Here is an 11662-nt window from a genome sequence, read left to right as displayed (position 1 = left end):
AGGGCAGAGGGACCCATCACAAGGGGACCAGAGCTGCGGACCAGGCTCATTAACCTGGTTCTAACAAGCCCCCCAGGGAGCAGCTGGGTCTGCAAAGCCTTTTCAGAGAAAGGAAATAAGGGGGCAAAATTAACCCATCAGGCTCTGTGTCAGTGCATCCCTGGACTTCAGGTACACGTGACTGGCCTGCACACACACACACGCACACACACATCCTCTTCCTGCCACTCCCCCAAAGAGACTCATTTCAGAAGTGTGAATGCACTGAGTCCGCCTGTCTCTGGGCTGCTGTGAATGTCAGATGAGAAAACGCCCGGGACAGCGACCTCAGACCAGGACACACCCGGATCCCACTTCTGCTCCTGGGGATGGACAGACACTCCTGCCAGCTCTGCTTGTTTTCAGGAGTTTGTCTGCTTTCTAGTTTCCTTGTTTTCTTCCCCTTTCCCAAACTCCACTCACCAAAGAGAATAACGTAAACACTTACAATGGCATTTTAATCGTCCCGGAGCCATTGATCATTACTATGAATCTGGGAGTAACCCAGTTATTAATGTTTGACAGTGTAATCACGCACCGCGCGATTCGTCATAAAACTGTAAACGGCCAACGAGGCTTTTCTTTTCCAAGCACTTTCTCGCCTGTTGTCTCAAAGGGGAAGAGTTATTCTCCCAATTAGGGTGATTGGAAAATGGGATCAAGAAGGGTCAGACCAGGACTCCCCTGGTTGTCCAGTGGTTAAGACTCCACTGCAGGGAGCAAGGGTTGGAGGCCTGGTCGGGGAACTCAGATTCCACATGCTGCAAGGTGTGGTCAAAAAACAAACAAAGTCAGGCTGCTTGCCAACTGGGGAATGGGGCATGCGCCAGGGGGGATCAGAATCTGGCAGCCTTCTCCCCACTCCCACCCTCTCTATTGCCCACTGACCCCCAGGTCGTGGGACATGCAGGCTTCCTTTCTCAGCTGCTCAGGACTCCCTCACCTCTCCTTCCTGCCCTGAGACTTCAGGTTCCCCCCTCACTCCCAGCCCATGTCTGGCCCTAGAGGTGCCGCCCCGCCCCCCAGGCTCTGGCCCCACCCACCATCTCTCCATCTGACTCCTCCCCGTCTCCTGCTTTTCCTTCTGCGTGGCCGCCGTCCAGCTTCCGTGCACAGATGTGTTCATGCCTCGTTCCCCCCAAACAGCTTGCTCTCCACGCAGGGCCCCCTCCTGCAAACACACAGATGGCCTCACTGCTATGTCGGCTCAGGTTTCCCTAAGTCAGAGGCAGCAGGCTCTCTGGGCAGTGACCCCAGGATGATGGAGTGGCGGGGGGTAGGGGGTGAAACAGGGAAGAAGGAGCAAGTATAAAGGGCGAGCTGGCTGCACCTGGACACCTGGGGCTCCTACTGGGAGCCTCTTCCAAAGAATGAGTACAATGAGCCTGAGAACTGATCACTGGGAAGAACCAGCCACTGTGCAAAGCTACTCCACAGTTGGTTTTTCGGTTTCCCTGTTCCACAGGACAGCCAGGATGAGGGTGCCCAACTGGCTGGCTGGCATCTCTTGGTGCTAGTTGTCTTCTCAGGGTCTCCCTTAGAATCTGGCTCCAGCCCTAAGCTCCAGGGCCTTGGACATGCAGCTCAGCCTGGGTCCACACCCACCACTGGGTGACGTAAGGAAATGCTAACACGTCCCCCTGGAGACCAAATACTGATGCTGGACATGTGAGGTACACACACAGCCCTGGGGGTTCAGTCCACGGTCCTCTCTCCAGAGTGTCCCTTTGCTCTGTAGTCCTCATGGGCTTAAATGGACAACTCCATAGTGCCCAGGATGGTTGGAAATTTCAGATCAGTCATCTCATCAAGACTCACCATCTCATCAGCCACACTGCTGTCACCAGGACCCAGTCAACCCGACTTTATCCTTCAGTGCTGGACGGGGAGTCAAACATGGAAGAGGGCAGGACAGTGTGTGACGCTCACAAAACTCAGTGTCAGTGTGGATTGAATTATTATGGGTTAAACTGTGTTCCCCCCAAAAGGTCACGGTCAAGTTCTAACCACAAGTACCTGTGAACATGAACTTCTTTGGGAGTAGGGTCTTTCCAGATATCATCAGATGAGATCACACTGATGAGTGTGACCCTGAATTCAATGCCTTCTTACCCTTATAAGGAGAAGTAAAGGGAAATTTGGACCCAGACACACACAGGGGAGAAGGCCAAGGGACGACAGAGGCGGAGATTGGATTGATGTGTCTGCAAACCAGGGACCGCCCAGGAAGCTGGGAGAGAGGCCTGGGGCAGTTCCTCCCTTCGAACCTCAGAAGGAACCAACTTTACCTAAACCTTGATGTCAGACTTCCGGCCTCCACACTTCGAGAGAATAAATGTCTGTTCTTTTAAGCCCCAGGTCTACGGTGACTTTTGAACTGTCCTTTAGGATGGGTGGGGGCTGGTTGCCAACAGAGCCAACCATGTGATTAGAGGGTTGGAATTTTTTTTTTTTTTTTTTCTTTTTTGGCTGCCCCACAAAACTTCCCTGGCCGGGGACTGAACCCATGCACCCTACATTGGAAGTGTGGATTCTTAACCACTGGACCACCAGGGAAATTCAGAGGGTTAGAATTTTAAGTCCCACTCCCCTGACCTCCAGGAGGACAATCACAAACGGCCAATGATTTAATCAATTGTGCCTGTGTCCTGAAGCCTCCATGAACACAAAAGAACCGACTTCCGGGTTGGTGAGCATGTGGAGATTCGGGGAGGACACTCAGAGAGGGCACGGAATCTCCACCCCCTTTCCCCAGACCTTGCCCTCTGCATCTCTTCCATCGGGCCGCTCCTGAGTTGCATCCTATTATAATAAACCAGTGAGTGAAAGGATTTCCTGGGTTCTGTGAGCCATTCTAGCAAATTAACCAAACCCAAGGCAAGCATCATCGGAACCTCAGTCATGTGAGGTCAATGAGAAGTGCAGGTGGCAACCAGGGCTTGGGATGACATCTGAACTTGGGGACAGTCTTCTAGGACTGAGCCTGTAACCTATGGAATCCGATGCTGCCTCGAGGTAGGTCATGTCAGAATTGAGTTGAACTGTACTCTTGCCTGGAAAATCCCATGGACGGAGGAGCCTGGAAGGCTGCAGTCCATGGGGTCGCTGAAGGCCAGACACGACTGAGTGACTTCCCTTTCACTTTTCACTTTCATGCACTGGAGAAGGAAATGGCAACCCACTCCAGTGTTCTTGCCTGGAGAATTGCAGGGACGGGGGAGCCTGGTGGGCTGCCGTCTATGGGGTCACACAGAGTCGTTGGACATGACTGAAGTGACTTAGCAGCAGCAGTAGGACCCCCAGTTAGTGTCAGAGAATTGCTTGGTGCGTGGGGATACCACACACACACACACACACACACACACACACACACACTTTGGAATTGGGACCTAGAGCCCTTGTACACCTGTACACCATTATCAGAGCAGCGGAGAAGGCCGAACTTGGGGGTTAGAAAGAGCTCCGTGCAAAACCCAGCACTGGAGGGACTTCCCTGGAGGTACAGTGGTTAAGACTTTGCCTTCCAAAGCAGGGGGTGCAGGTTTGATCCCTGGTCGAGGAACTAAGATCCCACATGTCTTGGGGCCAAAAAACCAAAACATAAAGCAGAAGCGAAATTGTAACACATTCAGTAAGAACTTTAAAAATGACCCACATCAAAAAAAAAATCTTAAAAAAAACAGCACTCCTATTTTCTCAAAGAGAACAGCTCCCCATCCTCCCTCCAGCCCCACTCCAGACATCCCAGCCCTCCTCTTGGTCCAGGAGAGCTTGTTCCCCAGGCCTGTTGAAGGCCAGAGCTGGGCGCTGCCTGGGTGGCACCTGGGAGGTGGCCGTGGCAGCAGCCCAGCCCAGCCCAAGATGACAAGACAGCAGCCATTAATCATCCTTCCCTGGTTTTGTCAGGCCCCACAGCCTCCTGTAGGTACCGCGTAAATACACTTAACCTTTAAAGGGCCAGGTGGCAACCCCCGGGAAGGGAGAGCTAAGGTCCCCACCTGCCAGGAGGAGCCCCCACCCCCTCCCTCCTCCTTGACTCTCTCAGTCATAAAAGGGGAGAGAGTTTAAAACAAGGAGGAAGAGCTCGTTGTAAACCTAGCCCATCCATCAAACTGACGATGCTCTGGCCGCCAAGAATCCAGGGAGGTTTGCCAAGGAGAACAAAGGCCAAGGAATGATGTCAGGGTGAGCAACAGGGCTTATCTGTCTTCTTTCCCCAGGGGGCTGCTAAACCCCCTGATGACTGGGCCTTTCCTGCCAAAGGGGATGAGTGCCCATGAGGGCCCTGGGCTGGGGCGGGGCTCTGTCTGGGGTCTGACACCAGGTGGCCTGCTAGGCTGGAAGAGGACACCCCGCCACCCCTCACTTGCCCTCACTGCATCATTTATCCAGAAAAGCCACTGAGCACCTTCCCAGTTCTGGGCATGGCACTAGTTGCCAAGGACGCCAGGAGAAATCAAAGACAGTCTCTGACCCCAAGGGTCTCAGAGTCAGTAGGGGTGGGGAGGCAGGCTTGCAAGAAATCATTTCCAGAATGCACGTCAATCCTGGGATAGGGTAGGGAGCGGTACTGTGGAGCCCTGAAAGGAGAAAGAAGCACAGATGGTTGGGGAGGGGAATTTGATCTGGGACTCACGGCATGAGTAGGAGTTTTCTACACCCAGAGAACATGAATAGAGTGGCTAGAACATGGGGAGCAATAAGACAGAGGCCAAAGTGGGATCCTAGGCCACACTGGAGGGCCAGGGAAGCCAGCCCCAAGCTCCTGCGCCTGCCTGCTGCCACAGTGTAGTGGCCATTGAGCTATGCCACCCAGATTCGCCTCTAGCGCTGGACACATTGCCCCCAGCTGGCAGCACACTCAGGAGTGGCCTCAGCTGTAGAGAGACACCCCTCCCAAGGCTTTACCCTTCCCTGGGGTGCCACATCCTGGGGTCTGCAGATGAAGGCCTGTGGATAAAGGACTAGTTGGCTCCACCCTGCCCAGCATAGCTCTAAAGGCCAGGCTCTCCTTCTGCCCGCTCCGCTTCTTCCCTCCCTTCATCCTCTAATGAACTTCCCTTGGGCTCAGGACGCCTCCCAGGAAACCAAACTCACAATACAAGCAAACGGTGAAGGGAGGGCTGCAATTTAGAAATAAGTGGTTAATAAACCAGATCAAGCTTCCCTGATGGCTCAGTGGTAAGGAATCCACCTGCCAATGCCGGAGACTTAGGTTCGATCCTGGGTGGGGACGATCCCCTGGAGAAGGAAATGGCAACCCACTCCAGCATTCTTGCCTGGGAAATCCCATGGCCAGAGGAGCCTGGTTGGCTACAATCCATGGGGCCACTAAGAGTCAGATATGACTTAGCAACTAAACAAAAACAAACCAGATCAGAAGGAAAAGCTCCCGACCAACTGGAAACATGAACTCATTCCAATTTCACCATCAAGTCTCACTCTGCTGCTAAAACACCCTCCAGGGAGAACAGCAAGTCTCAGAGGCTTCCCAGGGGGCAGCTCGCGAGGCCGTGTCCTCCACATCCCCCAGCTTCCTAAACCGGGACACTGTTCGAGAAGGACACTACCACATGGTGGAGGAGTATGTCCTAGAGCAACGCTGTGTAAGGTCAGGGGTGGGACTGCCTGGGGTGGAAGTAATATGCAAGGCTACAGTGACACAGGCTTCCCTGGTGGCTCAGATGGTAAAGCGTCTGCCTGCAATGAGGGAGACCTGGGTTCGATCCCTGGGTTGGGAAGATCCCCTGAAGAAGGAAATGGCAACCCACTCCAGTATTCTTGCCTGGAAAATCCCATGGACGGAGGAGCCTGATGGGCTATACAGTTCATGGGATCACAAAGAGTCAGACACGAATGAGCGACTTCATTTTCACTATAGTGACACAGAAGATGCAGAAAGGGACTCGCCTGGTGGTCCAGGGACTAAGACTCTGCTCCTGATGCAGAGGGCCCAGGTTCAAACCCTGATCAGGGACTTAGATCCCACATGCCACAACTAAGTGTTCCCCTGCTGTAAAGAAAAAGAAAAAAGATCCCATGTGCTGCAGCTAAGACTGAGCACAGCCAAATAAATAACATCTTTTTTAAAAGATGCAGAAGGACATGTCCCAGATCTTCAGGAAGGGAACCAAGACATTGGCGCTCAGAATATCTCAAAGCCACTCCTGATTTAACAGACTCCTGGAATCCACAAACATACATACACATATGGGTCCAAATCATAGCTTGCCTGGCCACCGTGCACTCCCCGCTCCAGGAGGACCAGCCCATTGAATTACCTGGGCCAGGAGATAGAGGTACCTGGGCCCTTAAGGTGGGAAACCCGGAGAAGCAGAGCTCACCTCCTCCTCTTCGTCTCCTCTCTAGATCCCTGTCTGAGAAGCTCAAGGTTGGAGACAAATTAATTTATTTGTCTTAGAGTGCTTGAGTTTATCCATTAATTACATTCACCCTCCCAAGCAATTTTCCATAAACATCCCGGTGCCTCTGGTGGGGCGCTAACCCAATACCCTGCTTGGAGTGGCTGGTGAATTGCACTTGTCCCTTTGTTTATTATGAGCAAATTGTTATTGCCAGGGGTTCATTAAATAAGACACACGGTATGCTGTTCGCTTATTTTGGCCTGCCTGGCTGTCTTTATTTGTGCGTAGAGAGGGAGGCGTTTAGTCCTCTGGTGTTCTAACACACCAAGCACAGGTAACAGCGGCTTACAGATACCAATCCCTGCGGGATGAATTGTCCCCATGACAGGGTACAGGTGGGCATACATTCTCCCCACTCAGCTCCTCCCATCAGACCTCAGGGACCTGCAGCCCAGGGGTAGGGCAAGTCTCTGTTGGGGAGTGGGCGAGGCCAGAGCTGGGGCCAGGTGGAGACCCACCCCCTAAGGTGAGACCATGGAAGTGACCTGGGCACAGGGGGAGCTTTGGGACTGTCCCGGTCGCTGGGGTGAGGCAGGGGGGAGCCTCCAGGAGCAGCCCTGAGTCTGAGGGTTTGGGGGAACTGATTAGAACCTCAAGAGGTGGCTTGGGGCCTGAGAGCAAGGCCAGATAGAAGCCTAGGAAATAACGGGACAAGGCAGAAGGGCCACAGAGGGCCAGGGCGGGCAGGAGAGGGCAGAGCAGGACAGCACAGGACAAAGCCCTTGGGGTGACAGCTGGGGGTGAGCTGCAGGTGCAGATGTGACATCCCAAGGGCCTGGACAGATCGGTACAAGGGGAAGGCAGGGAGGGCCTGCAAGCTGGCCTCAACAGGTGCCGAGCGTCTCGACCCACCTGGCAGACCCACATCTGGGCCACGTACCCATCCCTAAGGAGGGGGCCAGGCAGACCACCTGGAGAGCAGGGTGCAGAGGGGCTTCCATGCACTGAGGCATACCAGAAGACAAGAAGAAAGAAGAGCACTTGGGACTGTAAGAGGCCCCAGGAGTAACCCTGGAGCCACCACCACGGCTGCAGCAGGTTTTGAGGGAGACCAGGCAGCTTCTCACCTGTTGCACAGACACCTAAGATGCTCCATGCCAACGTCTCTTTCCAGCCACACCACCCCAGCCCCTCTGAAACTCCAGGCCTGTCAAGGCAGCTCTTGGGCATGCGAACTTTTGAGAACCAGTGGTGGCCAGTAAGAACTCCAGAGTCACAACCCTGGTCAAGGTCTCCATCAGGCACTTAGTACTTCCTTGTCTTATCAACTGACCGGAGCCCCAGTTTCCTTGTAGAGAAATAATATTTATCAACAGCCACCTCAGAAGATTGCTGTCATAATTTTAAGAACACACTTGTAAATTATTTTAAAGAGGCCAAGCAAACAGTAAATGCTTAAAACATGTTTTCATCATTATTATTATGACAGTTATTACTACCAGTAACTTAGCTCCAATTTCTGCCACACAGAGGTGCGGGGACCATGAACGCACCCTATCTTTTTATTTATTTATTTGTATGCAGACTTTCTCTAGTTGCGGCAAGCAGGGGCTACTCTGTTGCAATGCTCCGGCTTCTCATAGTGGTGACTTCTCTTATTGTGAACAAGGAAACAGACAGAGCTGGACTCCATCTTAGGCCAGGCCGCGAACATTAGGCTACACGCATGGTCGCCCTCCCAATGGACTCTGAACTTTGTGCCCGGTGTCTATAGAAGCAGCATACCAATGGGAAACCAGACCCCCTGGATGAAAGAGCCTCAGGACTTGTACTTGGACTCTCCGTTGCCTAAAAGAATATGCTAATTATCTCTGTAACAGAACAAAGTCATAAATCCCATTATGTTTATTGGGATGTGACCACAGGCCTATTGATAAATATCCACTGTTTATCTAGTCTTGTGGCACATGAATCATGGGCTAACTTTGATCATATCTCTCTTTTACCTTGTCCAGACTAGTTTCAAGGAATTTGGGGAGGTGGGTTTGAGCAACTACACTTAGGGTATATAAGGTTTTCACAAAAACTTGTCGGGGTCCTTGGCTAAGAGGAGACTCTGCCTTGGGCCCGACGGTGTAATAAACTGCACTCCACTATCTGTATTGTCCTTCTGAGTGAGTTTGTTTCCTGGAACGCGTGGCTACAACATTTGGTGCGTTGGCCAGGAAACTCCTCACTTTGAGGATACAAGTCCCATTTGGGACTACTCCGAGGGCTTGTGGCTTGAATCTTCTAGAGGGAGGAAGGCGCCTCGCCCCTCTGGAAGGGTTCTGCTTCTCAATGCCCGGACCTTTCATGTTAGCAGGTAGTGGACAGCAGCAGGGGAACGGAGCGCTCAGGTGAGGAGGAACCCACCAGGGAGGGTGGAAGAGGGGGCCTGATCACCTCCCTTGGAGGGACTAGAAGGGGCACAGACCCACAGGAGCCTGGAATAGGCAGGTGGCAATGATTGCTTGGTACACAGGTTGACGAGCATGCTAGGGCTTAGGAAGGGAATTTGTGAAGGTCATTTAGGAGATGTGTCCACACCATCTCAGGGAAAATTATCACCAGCAATTGCCAGGGGATTTTTAGGATAGGAAACTGGTCCTCGTATGCTTGTATTCTGCCCTCCCCCAGGAGGTGTCCTGTCTGCTGTGAAATTCTTGACCCCCTCGAAATTGTTAGGCTAGAAGGAGGGGGATACATAAGTGAGTGTGAATTGGCTCTTCTGGAGATGGCCTGGGACATGGGATATTTAACCCATCTGTGTTTTCATCCGCACCTGATCAAGCCCACCAAGGCAGAACTGACTTTAAGGGAGAAACAGTCTTGGACCACGTGGTGTTCTGGTTTGGCTATACTGACCAGCAGGTGAAGACACGCCGATTCCCCTTCTCCCTCTGGGATGTGGCAGAAGAGGCTCTTCTCACCCCAATTAGGAAGGAGGCAGAATGGCTATTTAAGTGGCATTGAGTGGAAATATCAGAAGTACACAGGGTACTGAGAACTTCGTAGACAGAATGAAAAGGAAAAGTAGAAGAAGGTCCGAGAAGGTAAGCAAGATGAGGGGAAGTGATTCTAAGGCAACTGTATTGGAGCGCATGATTAAAAACTTAAAGAAGGGATTAGGAGGAGACTATGGGGTGAAGATGAAGCCTAACTGCCTCCATATACTCTGTGAGGTTGAATGGCCCCCTATGGGAGTAGGATGGCCACCAGAGAACACCATGAACTTAAAAATAGTGGAAGCAGTCTGTGCAGTAGCCACAGGAGAGCCAGGACACCTGGATCGATACCCATATATTGACTCTTGGCTAGGGTTAGCTCAAGACCCTCCTACTTGGACAAGGTTCTGTATCCAGAAGGGAAAGGGAAAAATATTCAGTTCAGTTCAGTTCAGTTCACTTGCTCAGTCATGTCCAACTCTTTGTAACCCCATAAATTGCAGCACGCCAGGCCTTCCTGTCCATCATCAATGCCCAGAGTTCACCCAAACTCATGTCCATCGAGTCGGTGATGCCATCCAGCCATCTCATCCTCTGTCGTCCCCTTCTCCTCCTGCCCCCAATCCCTCCCAGCATCAGAGTCTTTCCCAATGAGTCAACTCTTCGCATGAGGTGGCCAAAGTACTGGAGTTTCAGCTTCAGCATCATTCCTTCCAAAGAACACCCAGGGCTGATCTCCTTCAGAATGGACTGGTTGGATCTCCTTGCAGTCCAAGGGACTCTCAAGAGTCTTCTCCAACACCACACTTCAAAAGCATCAGTTCTTTGGCGCTCAGCTTTCTTCACAGTCCAACTCTCACATCCATACATGACCACTGGAAAAACCATAGCCTATTAAGAAGAGGTGGCAAGAATACACAGAAGAACTGTACAAAAAAGATCTTCATGACCCAGATAATCACGATGGTGTGATCAGTCACCTAGAGCCAGACATCCTGGAATGTGAAGTCAAGTGGGCCTTAGAAAGCATCACTACGAACAAAGCTAGTGGAGGTGATGGAATTCCAGTTGAGCTATTCCAAATCCTGAAAGATGATGCTGTGAAAGTGCTGCACTCAATATGCCAGCAAATTTGGAAAACTCAGCAGTGGCCACAGGACTGGAAAAGGTCAGTTTTCATTCCAATCCCAAAGAAAGGCAATGCCAAAGAATGCTCAAACTACCGCACAATTCCACTCATCTCACATGCTAGTAAAGTAATGCTCAAAATTCTCCAAGCCAGGCTTCAGCAATATGTGAACTGTGAACTTCCTGATGTTCAAGCTGGTTTTAGCCAGAGATCAAATTGCCAATATCCACTGGATCATGGAAAAAGCAAGAGAGTTCCAGAAAAACATCTATTTCTGCTTTATTGACTATGCCAAAGCCTTTGACTGTGTGGATCACAATAAACTGTGGAAAATTCTGAAAGAGATGGGAATACCAGACCACTTGATCTGCCTCTTGAGAAATTTGTATGCAGGTCAGGAAGCAACAGTTCGAACTAGACATGGAACAACAGACTGGTTCCAAACAGGAAAAGGAGTACATCGAGGCTGTATATTATCATCCTGCTTATTTAACTTATATGCAGAGTACATCATGAGAAACACTGGACTGGAAGAAACACAAGCTAGAATCAAGATTGCCAGGAGAAATATCAATAACCTCAGATATGCAGATGACACCACCCTTATGGCAGAAAGTGAAGAGGAACTTAAAAGCCTCTTGATGAAAGTGAAAGTGGAGAGTGAAAAAGTTGGCTTAAAGCTCAACATTCAGAAAACAAAGATCACGGCATCCGGTCCCATCACTTCATGGGAAATAGATGGGGAAACAGTGTCAGACTATTTTTTTGGGCTCCAAAGTCACTGCAAATGGTGACTGCAGCCATGAAATTAAAAGACGCTTACTCCTTGGAAGGAAAGTTATGACCAACCTAGATAGCATATTCAAAAGCAGAGACATTACTTTGCCAACAAAGGTTCGTCTAGTCAAGGCTATGGTTTTTCCAGTGGTCATGTATGGATGTGAGAGTTGGACTGTGAAGAAGGCTGAGCGCCGAAGAATTGATGCTTTTGAAGTGTGGTGTTGGAGAAGACTCTTGAGAGTCCCTTGGACTGCAAGGAGATCCAACCAGTCCATTCTGAAGGAGATCAGCCCTGGGTGTTCTTTGGAAGGAATGATGCTGAAGCTGAAACTCCAGTACTTTGGCCACCTCGTGCGAAGAGT

This window comes from Bos indicus x Bos taurus, chromosome 19 (genome assembly GCF_003369695.1).
Source record: "Bos indicus x Bos taurus breed Angus x Brahman F1 hybrid chromosome 19, Bos_hybrid_MaternalHap_v2.0, whole genome shotgun sequence".
In the NCBI taxonomy this organism is placed as follows: Eukaryota; Metazoa; Chordata; class Mammalia; order Artiodactyla; family Bovidae; genus Bos; species Bos indicus x Bos taurus.
The sequence above is the reverse complement of the archived record's forward strand: the minus strand, read 5'-3'. Positions refer to the sequence as shown.